Source organism: Vicugna pacos, chromosome 11, assembly GCF_048564905.1.
Source record: "Vicugna pacos chromosome 11, VicPac4, whole genome shotgun sequence".
Taxonomy (NCBI): Eukaryota; Metazoa; Chordata; class Mammalia; order Artiodactyla; family Camelidae; genus Vicugna; species Vicugna pacos.
In genome coordinates, this window is record NC_132997.1 from 53,459,899 (window position 1) to 53,477,429 (window position 17,531).

General features: G+C 35.5%; 1 protein-coding gene across 1 annotated transcript in view; it reads right to left on the reverse strand.

The window, feature by feature from the left end:
* SIRT1 (sirtuin 1) overlaps positions 1-17,531 on the reverse strand; it is a 57,579-nt gene that overhangs the window by 30,086 nt on the left and 9,962 nt on the right. The gene's annotated exons all lie outside the window — the stretch shown is intronic.

A 17,531-nucleotide genomic window follows, 5' to 3' on the forward strand; every position in this document is an offset into this window, starting at 1 on the left:
TCCTGGGGTATGACACTCAGAAGATGAGTACCTTTGGTTGGTTTGAAAACTAGCGGAACAGACAGCAGAGCTGGGAGAAACATGGACTCCGTTTGTGAAGAGCGTGCATACACTTTTTTACTCCTGAAAAAAGGCGGAGGAAACAGATTGAAACTGCCTGGGACACTGGCCAGTTTCCAGCAACCAATAGTGCGTTACCCAGGCCCAGAGGAGCGCTGGCTCCAGCCCCGCTGGTTCCATGGATGCTGTGCCACTCCAGGACAAGGACTGCTGTGGGCGAGGACAGTTGTAGGTGACAGACCTGGCTCAGGCAGAAGCAGCAAGTGAGCCTGGTGAGGGTAGATATTGCTGGCATTTGCAGGGGTAGTGGATCAGAAGTGGTCCTGAACTCTGATGGGTGCCAGGACCACCCTAGCCTGTGACTCAACCCACACCAGGCACCTGCTTAGCCCCTCTTGCTCCAGCACTGCTCCCCACTGGGGCAAGGGTATTAGTGCTGGAAGTGGGTAGAGCACACATTTAGAGGGGAAAAAAACAGCTTAGACCCGACCCTTAGGTCTTCTGCTCCAACAGCTTGAGACCTACCCCTGACCCCAATAGGCTAATGCTGGCCACTGAGCAGAGGAGGACCCACCAGCTTACACCTGGCTCTGGCTCGAGTTCCTCCATCTCTAGCCCCACTTCCTACCAGGATGACAGCTGCCAGCACACTATGCAGGAAGCTGGGACTCATGCTCATGTCAGATCCAGCTCTCCCATCAAAGCTACTGGGCACATGCAGACTGTATAAGGATGTTCCTACACAAGGACACTCCTTCAAGACCAGGATAGATAACTGCCTAATATCATAGAGACAAAGAAAGTTAAGCAAAATGAGAAGACAGAGGAATTTGTTTCAAATGAAAGAACAAGAGAAAAACCTTGAAAAAAACAATGAGTGAAACAGAAATAAATAATTTACCAGATAAAGAGTTTACAATAGCCAAGGCCTGGAAACAACCTAAATGTCCATCAACAGATGAATGAATAAGGAAGATGGGTATCTATATAGAATGGAATATTACTCGCCATAAAAAAATGAAATAATGTAATTTGAGCAACATGGATAGACCTAGAGATTATCATATGAAGTGAAATAAGTCTAGAAATCAGTAACAGGAAGAAAAATGGGAAAAACACAAATATGTGGAAACTAAACAACATGCTATTTAAAAAAAAATACGTCAATGAAGAAAAGAGGAAGTCAGAAAATACCTCGAAACAAATCAAAGTAAAAACACAACTTTCTAAAATCTATGGGATGCAGCAAAAGCAGTTCTAACAGGGAAATTTATAACAATACAGGTCCACATCAAGAAACAAACAAATAAAAAATCTCAAATAAATAACCTAATATACCATCTAAAGGAACCAGAAAAAGAAGAACAAAGCCCAAGATGAGCAGAAGAAAGGAAATCATTAAGATCAGAGAGGAAGGAAATTAGAAAGATAGAAAGAAAGAAAGAAAGAAAGAGAAGAAAGAAAGAAAAAGAAGTATCAATAAAACCTAGAACTGGTTTTTTTGAAAAGATTTTAAAAATTGATGAGCCTTTAGGCAGCTCAAGGAAAAAAAAAAAAAAAAAAGGAGAGGACCCAAATAAGCAAAATAAGAAATGAAAAAGGAGAAATAACAAATGATATCACAGAGATACAAAACATTGTAAGAGAATATTATGAAGTTATACGCTAACAAACTGGACAACCTAAAAAAAATGGATAAATTTCTAGAAACATATAATCTTCTAAAACTGAATCAGGAACACATAGACAATCTGAACATACTGATTATTAGTTGTGAAATTGAATTTATAAACAAAGAACAACAACAACAAAAAAGACAAAAAACCTCCCAGCAAACAAAAGTCCAGGACCCAAAGGGATCTCAGGGGAATCCTAAGAACAAAACAAGAAGAGCTAATAGCTACCCTTCCCAAACGATTACAAAAATTTGAAGAGGAGTGAATACTCCCAAATTTATTCTATGAGGCCATCATTACTCTGATGTCAAAACCAAAGACACTACAAAAAACAAAAATTTCAGGCTAATATCTCTGATGAATATGGATGCAAAAACTCTCAACAAAATGTTAGCAAACCAAATTCAACAATATATATAAAGAGGGTCATACACCATGGTCAAGTGGGATTTATTCCAGGGATGCAAGGATGGTACAATATCTGCAAATCAATTAATGTAATGAATGCACCACATTAACAAAAGGAAGGGTAAAAATCACATGATCATTTCAGTAGAGGCAGAAAAAGCATTTGACAAAATTTAACATCTGTTCATGATAAAAAAATCTCATCAAATTTGGTGTACAAACTAGAAATATTTATAAAACTTGTTTACAAATCAGAAAGAGAATCACAGACACAGAAAACAAACTATGGTTACCAAAGGGGAAAGGAGTTGGGGGGAGGAATAAATTAGGAGTTTGGGATTAACATATACACATTACTATATATTAAATAGATAAACAACTAGGACCTACTGTATAGCACAGGGAACCAATCTCTTGTAATAACCTATAGTGGAAAAGACTCTGAAGAAGAATATATATATATATATTTGAATCATTTTGCTGTACACTTGAAACACAACATTGTAAATCAACTATACTTCAATTAAAAAAAATTGGTGTTCTTTGTTCTAGGAGGATTACAGTTTCAAGTTTTATGTTCACGTCTTTAATCTACTTTGAGTTAATTTTTGTGATTAGTATAAGATAGTGGTTCAGTTTCATTATTTTGCATACGGTTGACCAGTTTTCCCAACATCATTTACCAAAGAGACTATCCTTTCCACATTGTATATTTTTGACTCCTTTGTTGTAGGGTTTGTTATGTTTTGTAGGTTCTCTATATATTCTGGATTAAATTCCTTTGTTAGATATGTGATTTGCAAATATTCCTCCCAGTTTGCAACTTGTCTTTCATTCTCTTAACCAGGTCCTCTGAAGAGAAGAGGTTTTTAATATTGATGAAGATAAATTTCTCCTCTTTTCTTTTATGAATTTTGCTGTTGTTATCTGAAAACTCTTTGCCTAACCCAATGTCACAAATAATTTCTTTCATTGTTCTTCTGGGAGTTTTATAGTTGTACACTTTACATTTAAGTCTATGATTCATTTTGGGTTAGTTTTTGTATAAAGTATGTGAAGTATGGGTCAAGGCATTTTTTATTTTTTTGTTCTTATTTTGCCTATGGATATGTATTACTTTCATCAATATTTCTTGAAAATACTATCCTTGCTATGTTTAATTGCCTTTGCAACTTTGTCAAAAATCAATTGATCATATTTGCATGAGTCTCTTTCTGGACTCTATTCTGTTCCATAAATGTGTATCTCTACTCTTTCACAAATACTACATTATCTTAATTGTGTAGCTTTATAGTAAACCTTGAAATTTGGTAGTAGTCTTCCAACTTTGTTCTTTTTCAAAATTGCTTGGGCTATTCCAATTTCTTTGATTTTTCCATATAAAATTTTAGATTCAGCTTGTCCATTATCTGTCTAAAAACTCCTGCTGGGATTTTGACTGGGATTACACTGAATTTATAGATCATTCTGGAGAGAATCAACATCATAACAATACTGAATATTCCAACATTCCAATATTCCAACAGAGTACACCTCTCCATTTATTTAGATGTTTGATTTCTTTCATCAGTGTTTTGTAGCTTTTGGTATATAGATCCTGCACGTGTTCTGTTAGATTATTTTACTTAAATATTTCATTTTGGAGCTGCTACTATAAGTGGTAATTTAAAAAAATTTTAAATTATTCATTATCAGAATATTAAAATACAACTGACTTTTTAATATTATCCTACTTATCTGTGACTTTGCTAAACTCACTTATTAGGTTTAGGAGCTTTTTAGTAGATTTTTTTGGTATTGTCTATATAAACAATCATTTGTCTGAGAATAGACAATTTTGTTCTTTCTTTTCAAATCTGTATTTGTTTTCTTGTTCTTGCCTTATTGCATTGGTTATAATTTCCAATATGATGTTAAATGGGAGCAGATATCCCTGCCTCTTCAAATATCAGGAGAAAACAGTCAGTCTTTCCTATTATGTACGATGTTAGCTGTAACTTTTTATAGATGTTCTTTTTCAGGAGAAGGAAGTTCTGTTTACCCCTAGTTTGCCAAGAGGTTGTTTTTTTGTTTGTTGTGTCATAAACAGATATTGAACTTTCTTAAATGTTTTTTTGCACCTACTCAGATAATCATATGGCTTTTCTTCTTTTGCCTCTTAAAATGGTGAGTTACATTGATTGATTTTTGAATGTTGAGCCCTCCTTGCATTCACAGGATAACTTCTACTGGATTCATTTTGAAATATTTTGTAGAATGATCTACGTCCATTAGTGGTACTGATCTGTAGTTTTAATTTGTTCTAATATATTTCTCTGGTTTTGGGCTGAGGAAAATGCAGGCTTCCTAAAATGATTTGGAAAGTATTCTCTTCTCTTCTATTTTCTGGTATTTATTTCTTCCTTAAATGTTTGTAGACTGGAGTTTTCTTTGTTGGAGCTTTTTTAACTACAACTTAAGTTTCTTCAATAGATGTAGAACTATGAAGGTTATCTATTTCTTGCTGTGTGAGTTTTGGTACTTTGCATCCTTCAAAGAATTGGTCCATTTCTCTAAGTAATTTAATTTATGGGAATAGAATTGTTTGGAGTACATTCATACCTTGGAGATATTTTGGCTTCCATTCCAGACCACCACAATAAAGCAAATGTTGCAATAAAGTGAATCACGTGAATTTTTGGGTTTCTCTGTGCATATTAACAGTTATGTTTACACTATACTGTAGTCTATTAACTGTACAATAACATTGTGTCTAAAAAACCAATCACAGACTTTACTTAAAAACAGAATGTAGCTAAAAATGTTAACAACTATCTGAAAATGCAGGTATGCCTATATTGTTATTATCTTTTAAATGTCTGTAGGGTCTGCAGTAATTTCTCCTCTTTCATTCCTGATACTGGTAATTTGTGTCTTCTCCCTTTTTTCTTGGTCATTCTGGGCAGAGGTTTATTTTATTGATCAAAATGAAGGGAGTCCTTTCTCCAGCTCTCTTATCCAGATTTCCCCACTCTCCACCTACCAGAGTCTCCTTTTCTCAGTTCTCCAACTAGTAAAATGAGTTTTTTTAGCTGCCAGGCTGCCCCACAGTTCTGCATGATTGGGGACAACTTTGGGGCAAAGCAGCGAAATAAAAGAGAGAAATGGGGAGTCCCCTGACACTATTCAGATCACAAGGTCCCTTTATCTTACGTCCCTCTGACCTAAAAGATCACTTTCTTGTTGGAATTTTAAATCCCTATGCTACTGCCATTACAGTGTAGTTTTGTGACTGGGGCTGCCCTTGGTGTAGGGCCAGAAGGCAGGGGTGGGGAGGAGGATTCCTCCATACTCTCCTGCTTGTAGGAACTCCCTTCCATGGTGTTCGGATCAAAACTATAGAATTTCTCTAGGAGTTATCGAAGCCTGTGCCAACTGTACAGTTATGTGCTATGGCTGTCTTTGGGTCAAAGTCAGGAGATTAAAAAAGAAAAAATACGGGAAACTCAGTCCTGTATGTGTCCTTCTTCACCTTTGGGTCCCCTCCCTAAACTGCTCATAACTATTTACTTTTAAAGAGTCCTCAAGTAGTTGCTTTCTGTATTTTTGTCCAGAGTTCTTAGTTGTAATCATTGGGAAAGACAGTCTATTGTGGGCTTACTCCATCTTGACCAGTACCAGAAATCTTGAAAAGTCTTTTATGGATCACATATCATACTTCTGTACTATAATATATATTTAATTATATATATAATATTTATTTAAATTGAAATTTTGTTTAAAAAACTTTCCCTAAATGTTTAAAACATTTCTTCTGAATTGAGCTACCATTATTATTTTTACTATTATTATTATTATTATGCAGCATATCAACATAACATTAATATGATTCTGATAAATAATTATTAAGAAAAAAATTTACTGGAAGAGCATACCTTAAGGACATGAATGGAAATTTTAAAAACTTTTTTCAATTATTTTACTATCTGTGAAGTAATATTAGTTATTACTAGAATGGGACAGGTTCAGTATCAATCATCTCTGAAAAACCTTCTCCATATATATAAATAGATATAAATGGAAGCACATCTGTTACTGCTATGTCACCCAATTCTTTAACCTCTTCCTAGTTGTATGCCAAAAATCACATAATTTTCTATTTTCAAAAATTACTTTTAATTATCTAATAGCTGTCAATTTGATTAGTTTCTCCTTTGGTTTTTGGAAGGAAAGAACTGGAAAGTACCTGACTTTCAAAAGGGCTTATTAGTGACTAGTCATTCATCTCCTCATTTTGTGAGGTTAGCAAGACTTACCAACTAACTACCAATTGTACCCAAGTGTCTATGAGAGGCACTTTGTTTAATCTAGTAAAGAAAGGTTAGAATATTAAATATTGTTGAATTCAATACAACACAATATTTTCTATCATAAAATTTGCACTGCTTTGGTTTTTACATTTAAAATTAAAAATTCAACTTCTCAGCTACCTTAGCCACACTTAAACTGCTCAATAGCCACATGTGGTTAGTGCTATGCTATTAGTCAATATACATTTAGAAAATGTCCACCACATAATTTCAAGCCAAAAATCTATAATAGACATACACACAAAAAAGAAAAAGGAATCCAAACATAATACTGATATAAGTATTGCTACTCCAGCGTTCTTTTCCATACAAATGGAATACCTTTTTCCATCTCCTCACTTTCAGTCTGTATGTGTCTCTAGATCTGAAGTGAGTCTCTTATAGGCAGCAAATATATGGGTCTTATTTTTGTATCCATTCAGCCAGTCTATACCTTTTGGTTGGAGCATTTAAGCCATTTACATTTAAGGTAATTATGATATGTATGCTCTTACTGCCATTTTGTTAATTGTTTTTGATTTGTTTTTGTAGGTCTTTTTCCCCTCTCCTTTTGTTCTTTTGTGATTTGGCATAGCAAAAATAGTTCTAAGAGGGAAGATTATAGCAATACAAGCTTACCTCAGGAAATAAGAAAAATCTCAAATAAACAACCCAAAGCAACTAGAGAAAGAACAAACAAGACCCAAAGATAGTAGAAGGAAAGAAACCATAATGATCAGAGCAGAAATAAATGACAGAGACTAAAAAAAATTTTTTAAAGGTCAATGAAACTAAAAGCTGGTTCTTCACAAAGACAAACAAAATTAATAAACCTTTAGCCAGACTAATCATAAAAAAAGGGAGATGGCCTAAATCAGTAAAATCAGAAATGAAAAGGAAGTTACAACCAACACCACAGAAACATAAAGGATCGTAAGAGGGTACTATGAGCAACTATACACCAATAAAATGGACAACCTAGAAGAAATGGATAAATTCTTAGAAAGGCACAATCTCCCAAGACTGAACCAAGAAGAAATAGAAAATATGAACAGACCTATTACCAGGACTGAAATCAAATCAGTAATTTAAAAAATCCCAACAAACAAAAGTCCAGGACCATATGGTGTCACAGGTGATTTCTACCAAGCCTTTAGAGAAGAGTTAATCCTTATCCTTCTGAAACTATTCCAAAAAAATGTAGAGGAAGGAACACTTCCAAACTCATTCTATGAAGCCATCATTACACTGATACCAAAACCAGACAAAGATATCACAGAAAAGAAAATTACAGGCCAATATCACTTATGAACATAGATGCAAAAATCCTCAACAAAATACTAGCAAACCAGCTCCAACAATACATTAAAAGGATCATACGCTATGATCAAGTGGGATTTATTCCAGGGATTCAAGGATTTTTCAATATCAGCAGGTCAGTGTGATACACCACATTAACAAACTGAAGAATAAAAACCATATGATCATCTAAACAGATGCAGAATAAGCTTTTGATTAAAATTTAACAAACATTTATGATAAAAACTCTCTAGAAAGTGGACATAATGGAGGCCATATATGACAAACTGACAACTAACATCATACTCAATGGTGAAAAGCTGAAAGCATTTCCTCTAAGATCAGGAACAAAACAAGGATGCCTACTCTTGCCACTTTTATTCAACATAGTTTTGGAAGTCCTAGACATAGCAATCAGAGAAGAAAAAGAAATAAAAGGAATCCAAACTGGAAAAGAAGAAGTAAAACTGTCACTGCATATGACATGATACTACACACAGAAAATACTAAAGAGGCTACGAGAAAACTGCTAGACCTCATCAATGAATTCAGTAAAGTTTCAGGATACAAAATTAATATACAGAAATCTCTTGTATCTCTATACATGAACAATGAAATATCAGAAAGAAATTGAAGAAATTAAGGAAACAATCCCATTTACCATTGCATTAAAAAGAATAAAATACCTAGGAATAAACCTACCTATGGAGGCAAAAGACCTGTACTCTGAAAACTACAAGAAGTTGATGAAAGAAATTGAAGATGACCCAAACAGATGGAAAGATATATCATGTTCTTGAACTGAAAGAATCTATAATGTTAAAATGGCCATACTACCCAAGGCAGTTTACAGATTCAATACAATCCCCATCAAATTACCAATGACATTTTTCACAGAACTAAAACAAACAACCAAAAATTTAATTTGTATGTAAATACAAAAGACCCCAAATACACAAAACAATCTTCAGAAAGAAGAGAGTTAGGGGAATCACGCTCCGTGACTTCAGACTATACTACAAAGCAAAAGTAATCAAAACAGTATGGTAATGGCACAAAAACAGACACATAGCTCAATGGGACAGGATAAAAAGTCCAGAAATAAACCTACACACTTATGGTCAATTAATCTATGACAAAGGAGGTGAGAATATACAATGGAGAAAAGACAATCTCTTCAGGAAGTGGTGCTGGGAAAACTGGAGAGCTTTATGTAAAAAAATGAAATTAGAACATTCTTTAACACCATATTAAAAAAAACTCAAAATGGATTAAAGATCTAAATGTAAGACTGGATACTTTAAAACTCCTAGAGGAAAACACAGGCAGAATACTCTTTTGACATACATCAAAGCAATATTCTTTTAATCCATCTTTTAGAATAATGGAAATAAAAGCAAAAATAAGCAAATGAAACCTGATTAAACCTGAAAGCTCTTGCAGAGCAAAGGAAACCATACATAAAAGTGAAAAGACAACCCACACAATGGGAGAAAATATTTACAAATGATGAGACCAACAAGGGCTTAATTTCCAGAATAAACAAACAGCTTATACAGCTTAATAACTAAAAAAAAAAACAAACAACCCAGTCCAAAAATGGGTAGAAGACATAAATAAACCATTCTCTAATGAAAGCATATGAATGGCCAATAGGCATGTGAAAAATGCCCAATATCGCTACTTATCAGAGAAATGCAAATCAAAACTACAATGAGGTATCACCTCACACCAGTCAGAGTGGCCATGATAAAAAAAGTCCACAAACGATAAATGCTGGAGAAGATGTGGAGAAAAGAGAACACTCCTACACGGTTGGTGGGAGTGTTGTTCAGTGCAGCCATTATGGAAAACAGAATGTAGAGTCCTTAAAAAGCTAAAAACAGACCTATGATCCAGCAATCCCACTCCTGGGCATACATCCAGAGGGAACTCTTAATTTGAAAAGATACATGCACCCCAGTGTTCACAGAAGCGCTATATACAATAGCCAAGACATAGAAACAACCTAAATGTCCACTGACAGATGATTGGATAAAGATGATGTGGTGCATATATATATACACACAAACACACACACACATATAAATAATATATATATATACACACATACACACACACACATACACATGGAATATTTCTCAGTCATAAAAAAGAATGAAATAATGCCATTTATAGCAACATGGGTGGACCTAGAGATTATCATATTAAGTGAAGTAAATCAGACAAAGACAAATACATGCTATCACTTATATGTGGCATCCAAAAAGAAAATGATACAAATGAACTTATTTACAAACCAGAAATACACTCACAGACACAGAAAACAAACTATGGTTACTAAACGTGAAAGGAGTGAGGGAGAGGCATAAATTAGGAGTTTGGGATTAACATATACACACTACTATAAATAAAATAAATAAACAACAAGGACCTACTGTATAATAGAGGGAATTATATTCAGTATCTTATAATAACTTATAATGGAAAAAATACGAAAAAGAATATATATGTATATGTATAATTGAATCACCTTATTGTATACCTGAAACTAACATGAAATTGTAAACCAACTATACTTCAGTACGAAGAAAAATTTAAAAAAAGGAAAATACTCACCACATAATCTAAGTAGTAAAGCTAGTCTTCATTGTAAATTAATCAGTAGAATTAGATTTACTTTCCATCAGAAAGTCTTTATTTCTCAACAAAAAATTATGTTAATGTGCAATGTGATAATTATCAAAACACTTACACTCTATATAAACTACATAACATTTTATAAACTACTATAAAAATATATAAAATAGATTGATACTGTTACAAGAACTTGAATAAATGTAACCTCTTTTCCACTCTGTAAGTATACAACCATCTATTTTTTTCACTTTTGGCTTCAGATTTTTACCTAATGTCCAGCATATAGGCCTAGAACTCAATAAATGTTTTTGAATGAATCATAACTGTATAACTTCATATAGCCAAGTAAGTTTTTGTACTAATGCCTCAAAGGAAGAGACAGAAGCTCAACAGGGAAAAGATGAATTAATATTCTCTTTTATGGCTACCAATTCCTAACGCTGGGAAGCCCCTTGAACAGTATTTACTTCCTCAAAATACTTCTCCATACCTGAGAGATAATGGTATAAATCAGAATGATTTGCTATAGTCTAATGATTTTTCCTAGCATTCATGTGGCAGAAATTTCTCTGTGGTTACATGGTAAATATAACGGGCTAATTTTAGGTTAGTAAGTGAGGTTCCATGGTAATAACTTCCCCTCTGAGGAAATACTGGTGCAGAAGATTTGTACTTACCTTGAGGATTTCTGAAGAGGGCACTAGCTCAAGTTCAAAGACACAGGAAAGACCTCTAAACATAACCAAAGTACATTATAATTATTATCCCAGCTCCTGAAGAATTCAGAGATGGACAGAAACCCAGGTGATAATGTTTTCACACAAATACTTCTGCCACTTACACCTCTTATATGGGGCCCTCTATACTTCACTGAACTTTTTGATGTAACCACTTATTTTTATAAGTTCAAATAATACCAAATATGTTTGATTTAAAACTTTATTGAGGCCTACTTTTTAATCCACTTCACCACAAGTATTACTTCTCTTTGAAATCTTCACTTACTTTCATTTTTAAATATTTATCTTTATTTCTATAGAAACTGGTACATGATATTTTTATTTTACACATCCAGAACTGTAATAGTTATTTGTACATTTGTATTATTTCACTTATTTGGTATTAAGCTTTTTAAGGATATTAGTTATCTTTGTATTTAGTCTTCAACCAATCATTTAATCAATACTATGAAGTATCCACAAATATTGCACAATGTGACACATAATAGAATATAAACATGGACAAGAGATATATAGTTCCTGATCATATAGAACTTGGGGAATATACTGCTTATCATTTACATAAAAGGCTTTTTATAAGTATTTGTAGAATGTATATGAGAAAACTTTTTTTTGTGGTAGGTGGGATTTTAAAATATATCCGTTGTAATCGTAATTAAAATAAAAGCTAGTTGGACTGTGAATCTACCAAAGAACTAAGTTAATAAATGATCACCTATATCCACGATAAAAGTGGTAAAGAAATAAAGTAAATAATTAAAATCACAGTTAATCTATCTTTTTTTATGGAAGGAAAATAACTATGACTGTTAAGTATCACCTGCAGTAATTGGTAAAATTCCCAGACAGCCAATACCTCGTCCTAGGAAGCATACTACTTTCTGAAACAGAATTATCCCAACCTAAACAACCTAAATGTCCATCAACAGGTGACTGGATAAAGAAGATGTGGTATATTTATACAATGGAATACTACTCAGCCATAAAAACCGACAACATAATGCCATTTGCAGCAACATGGATGCTCCTAGAGAATGTCATTCTAAGTGAAGTAAGCCAGAAAGAGAGAGAAAAAAAAAATACCATATGAGATTGCTCATATGTGGAATCTAAAAAACAAAAACAAACAAACAAACAAAAACAAAGCATAAATACAGGACAGAAATAGACTCATGGACAGAGAATACAGACTTGTGGTTACCGGGGTGGGGGGCGGGGTAGAGGGTGGGAAGGGATAGACTGGGGTTTCAAAACTGTAGAATAGATAAACAAGATTACACTGTATAGCACAGGGAAATATACACAAAATGTTATGATAAATCACAGAGAAAAAAATGTGACAATGAGTGTGTATATGTCCATGAATGACTGAAAAATTGTGCTGAACACTGGAATTTGACACAACACTGTAAAATGATTATGAATCAATAAAAAATGTTAAAAAAAAAATTATCCCCCTGATGTTGTGGGTTCGTTAGCTGTTGACTCAGATACGATAAATCTGATTAAGAAAAAAATTGTAAGGGTGTAGCATATAACATAGGTCACTTAAAGTAGCCAAATAAGATTAAATTACCTTTGGTCTAATATAAATAAATCTTTTTAAAATTATAAGTGATAAAACATGATCCTAAATCTAAGGCTTTCATTAGTTTATTTACAATAATGCAATATAATGTACAGCTAAAATTATGTTATTTATAAAATTAGAGATATGATAAAAGATGAAAGATGTGGCATTCCTAAGCATACTGATGTGTGCATAATCGTCTCTAGTATTTGCTTTTTAGGAATAGTTAAATAAGGATTATGAAATAATTCTGTTAATTAAACATGAATCCAGAAATTATTCTATTAATTTTTCTGGACACCATCATTGTATTTCCTATGCGCTTAGCAAAAAGAAAAAGTTATCTAATGCTAAAAAGTAATCCATTGTTCCAGCCACTAAAATATGATTTTGTTTTGGTAATAGGAGGCAGAAAATATCAAACATTCCAAAAGTAGAAATAAGATGAAGATGGTGTGGTAGGCAGAATTCTAGAATGTCCCCCAAGATTCCTGTCCTGGTGTACCTTCTATCATCTCTTGAGTATAGGTGGGGCCTGTGAATATGATGGGATAGCTATTCCACTGATTACGTTAAATTCTATAAGCCTGTTTTAGCTGACTGGTGAGAGTCTCTTTCTGGCTTTGAAGAAGCTCCTATGTTTTGACAGTGCTTATGAGAGGGCCACCACGGAATTGAAGGGGCCTCTAGGGTCAGAGAGTGGACCCAGTTGACAGCCAGCAAGAAAGCTGGGACCTCAGTCCTACAACCAAGCTAAATTCTGGCAACCATTAGTGAGCTAGAAGAGGATTCCCATCCTTAGATGAGATTAGACCCCCAGACTATACCTTGACTGCAGCCTCTGGGAACCTGAGTAGTGGATCCAGTGAAACCCTGCCAGGACTCCTGATCTGTGGAAACTGCAATAATATATATATATATTGCTTTGAGCTTCTAAATTAGTGGTTCACAGTATAAGCAGATAGGGTAGGGGGTCTTTGGAGAAGGAGGACTAGGCATGGCTTTTTTGACATAAGAGAAGTCATTTTTGAAGCGGGGAGGGTATAGCTTAGTGGTAGAGCACATGTTTAGCATGCACAAGGTCCTAGGTTCAATTCCCAGTACCTCCCCATTTCAAAAATGAAAGAAAAAAAAGAGAAGTCATTTTTGGCCTAAGCCATTTTATAATCTAAGCCTGGCCACAGTGCTTGCCCTTGAACAGTAATGAATGATCATAAGGGAAGTGAGGGAATGCAGGAAAAAAGAAAAAAGCAGTCAAGAAATAATAGTTCAACAATAAATATAGTCCTAGTTCCTCCTCAAGGGATATACACATATAACAATCAGACATTGAGTTCTGCAGGACTTAAGACCCCTACCCAGCTGGAGGATGGTAACTACTTGCTAAGACCCCAGACTGGTCTGAACCTAAGGAATCATGATGTTCACCATTCCGGACCCTCATGACTTCATTCAACTAAAGGTTGGATTCTGGCAACCTTTGCCCCAGTTCTATACTAAATTCTCTTCTGCTCAAGCCCCTTCATGAATATGCATTGTTTCTTTAGCTTAAAACTTCCGTAATTTGGCTCTTCAAGGAGACACTGCTTTGGGAAAGACCTCTAGTGTTCTCCTCACTTGCAGCAAGTAGTAAATCCTTTTTCTCCTGCTCTTTGGCTTGGTTGTGTCTTTTGCCTCAACACCCAACAAGAGATGAACCCAGTTTTTGGGTAACAATGGTAACTTTTCATGTAATATAGAAAACTAACAGATGGTCTATTGTAAAGTAATAAATATTTTGGATGTGATTTAATAAAACATGCTATAACTATGGCATTTAATAATCCACAGAGAATCCAAAAGAAATTATATAAAATGTTTATCTATGGGTTTTATCCAATGTCAAAAACTCTTGAAAAATTTAGTACTCCGAGGAAACTTTGTATTTATATTTAAAAGAATCAGCCTTACTAACCTGTATTGCTTCAGCGAATCAATTGTGCTTTCTTCCCAGCTAATGACATATCCTGAGGATTAGTGCTGTAGTATACGAGAATTTTTAAAACTTAAATTTATAATAAAAGCTATTTAAAGTCTTTCAATAATTCTTACTGAAGTTCTTTTTGCTTTCCCCAGACTTTCTTTTATGAACAGTGCATTCTTGAACAACAGTTGAAGGATTAAAAAAATGAGGTTGTTAAACAAGAATCATCACTGAGAGAGGAGAGAAGGGGGCAGGACGCAATCCGTAAAGGAATGACACAGCAACTTAGGACAGGACAAAAGCTGATTAAAACCTGGTTAGGCTCAAGATGGCAGAACATTCAACTCTCAGTGGACCTTGAGGCCCAAATGGCGAAAGATTCAACTTTTAGTAGAACTTTAGCTTCATTATATGCTCACTGAAATGTATTAGCATGCTAAACAGCACTCCCATAGGTGCCATGACAGTTCTGAGTCTAAACATAAAAGGTCAAAAATTGGTCAGTGGCCCAATTCCTGGGCCCTTCCCCAAAGTAGCTGGAATAATCCTCCCACTTGCTAAGATCAAAAATTGGGCGATGGCCCAATTCCTGGATCTACACCTCCCCACATCTTGTGGCCGACCTCAATTTCCTAGACAACACCATGCTCTGGGGCCACTTCTCGCCTGCCCTGGCACTTGCTCTCTGTCGCTGTCTCTGATTCGCTCCCTCTCTCTCGTCTTTGAAGATGGCCTGTGCTGTATAGAGTGTGTATCTACTTTTACTTTAAACTGAACACCTCCACTCTTTGTGGCCTCTCTGGCCACCCTCTGTCTATGCACTCACTTAATAAATCTACTTTCACTCTACTATGGCTCTCTCTTGAATTCTTTCCTGCATGAAGCCAAGGAGCCTCACTTGATGGGGCATGTCCCAGGGACTCGCCTGAGACCTGGGACACGGCCATCTTCTCACGCTCCATTTTCTTGCAACACCACCACTCTCACTGTCCACAATGATTTCAGAATATCCCAGGGAGAAACACCCCGTTTATAAATCAGTGATGCACCTTGGACTGAAATATGTTTAAGTCTAGGGAGGGCTGGAAGCTAAGGAGGATATACAGCACCTTGATGAAACATTAAAGGGGCCACTTCCGATGGTCTATTTGTATGGCATCTTAGATATACTCACACTTGGGATATTGTTACATTACAGTGATGTTCAGGATGGAGGTGGGGAGTCTTTTCTTTGTAAGGCAGGAGAAATGCTGTTGTGAAGGGGAAATGGGGAAAGACAGTCTGAGGCATGCTATGGACAGGTACAGTGGAGGGCCTGGGGATAGAATTTTCTTAAAATTCTATGTAGCTATATGCCTTGGGAAATATTTCAAGTACTCCAGTTTGAAGATCCTGGCCCTAAAACCTGGGTTCCTCCTTATATTCCTTTCAGTCCTTCCTTCCCTTAGCATTCACTGGGCAAGACAGGTAATAGAAAGTAGACAATGAGCTCCCAGTGTCCTCCAAGACAAGAGACTTCTGTGGGAGAAATAGTGTTCCTCTCCCTGGCAAGATAACCAGAGTCAGATTCTTGCTTCTTAATTCTCTGTAATTTGTTTCCAGTAAGAAGATCTTTTACCACCTCATTACTTCAGCAAGGCATATTACCATGTGAACTGAACCACTCTCCTTTAAGCAAACAACATAGATTTGTTGAACACCTATTCTGTGCTTCCTTGGGGGAGGGGATGCTGAGATAAGAGGCAAGATCCTGAGTTTCAGCAACTCACAGTCCAGATGGGGAAACACACTCATGTTTAGAAGACTTGGACACAGGATCATTTTGTTTTAAACGTCTATGCTCCTGAAGATCTCACCTCAAGTCAAATGTCATGTTTTCCAAGACTAATTTGAACCACAGTCTGTGGTGAAATAATTTTTGTTTAGCAGCTCAAGTAATAACAATGTCTGCAACTGACTCAGCTTCCCAGCTTTGAAATCATGTAATTCTTGGTGAATTTTTAAAGTTAGGAAATGTGCATTATCTTGTCGACTGAAATAAATACGCAGCCTAAAATTGGAGAGTTGTTTTATTTGGTGGGAGGACTTGAACCAGGACGACAGCCTCTCAGAGCGCTCTGAGGGACTGCTCTGAAGAGGTGGGGGAGGAGCTAGGATATATAGGAGCTTTACAACAAAGACCAGGTAGTTGGAACAATAAAAGATAACCTGTTATCTAAAGAAAAACAGGCATCTCAAGTTAAAGAATTTAGTGCTTTTCTATGTATGGGAGGAAGCAAACATTTGGGCTCATTGAATTCATTCCTTTGACAAGCATCTAGCTATGTAGGGCCAGTATCTTGTCCTTTATTATTCTGAGTCTGCTCAGAGTGCACCATTGTGAGTGGCTGCAGAGGCCAGGCTGCAGGCTTGTCTTCACTGTGGGAGGTGGCAGCAGCAGCTGATGACTTGATGGCTTCAGCATTCTTTGTTTACTGGTATGGTTTGCAGTATTTTTCATTCACAATCTTCATATTTACATATTCAAAAGGATATTTTGTAACAGTCTTATACCATAGGACTTCACCATTTTATAATTCGTATTCTCAAACAGTGCCTCTGCTTTTCGTTAGAGGAAGAAAAGAACTGTAACCAGTTGAATGTGTTTTAAGGACTTTCTGTAAATTAAACACTGGGACTTGGAGATGTGCCCAAGACACCTGGTAGGTGGGCAACAAATGAGTATTGCAACAACAACAAAAAGAAAAATCAAAGAAAAAGGAAATAAAAAGGAAAACAAATGAGCACTGCAGTGAACTCTCTGAGCACACCGTATACATGTGGTGGAAATGAGACAGTTTCAGAAAA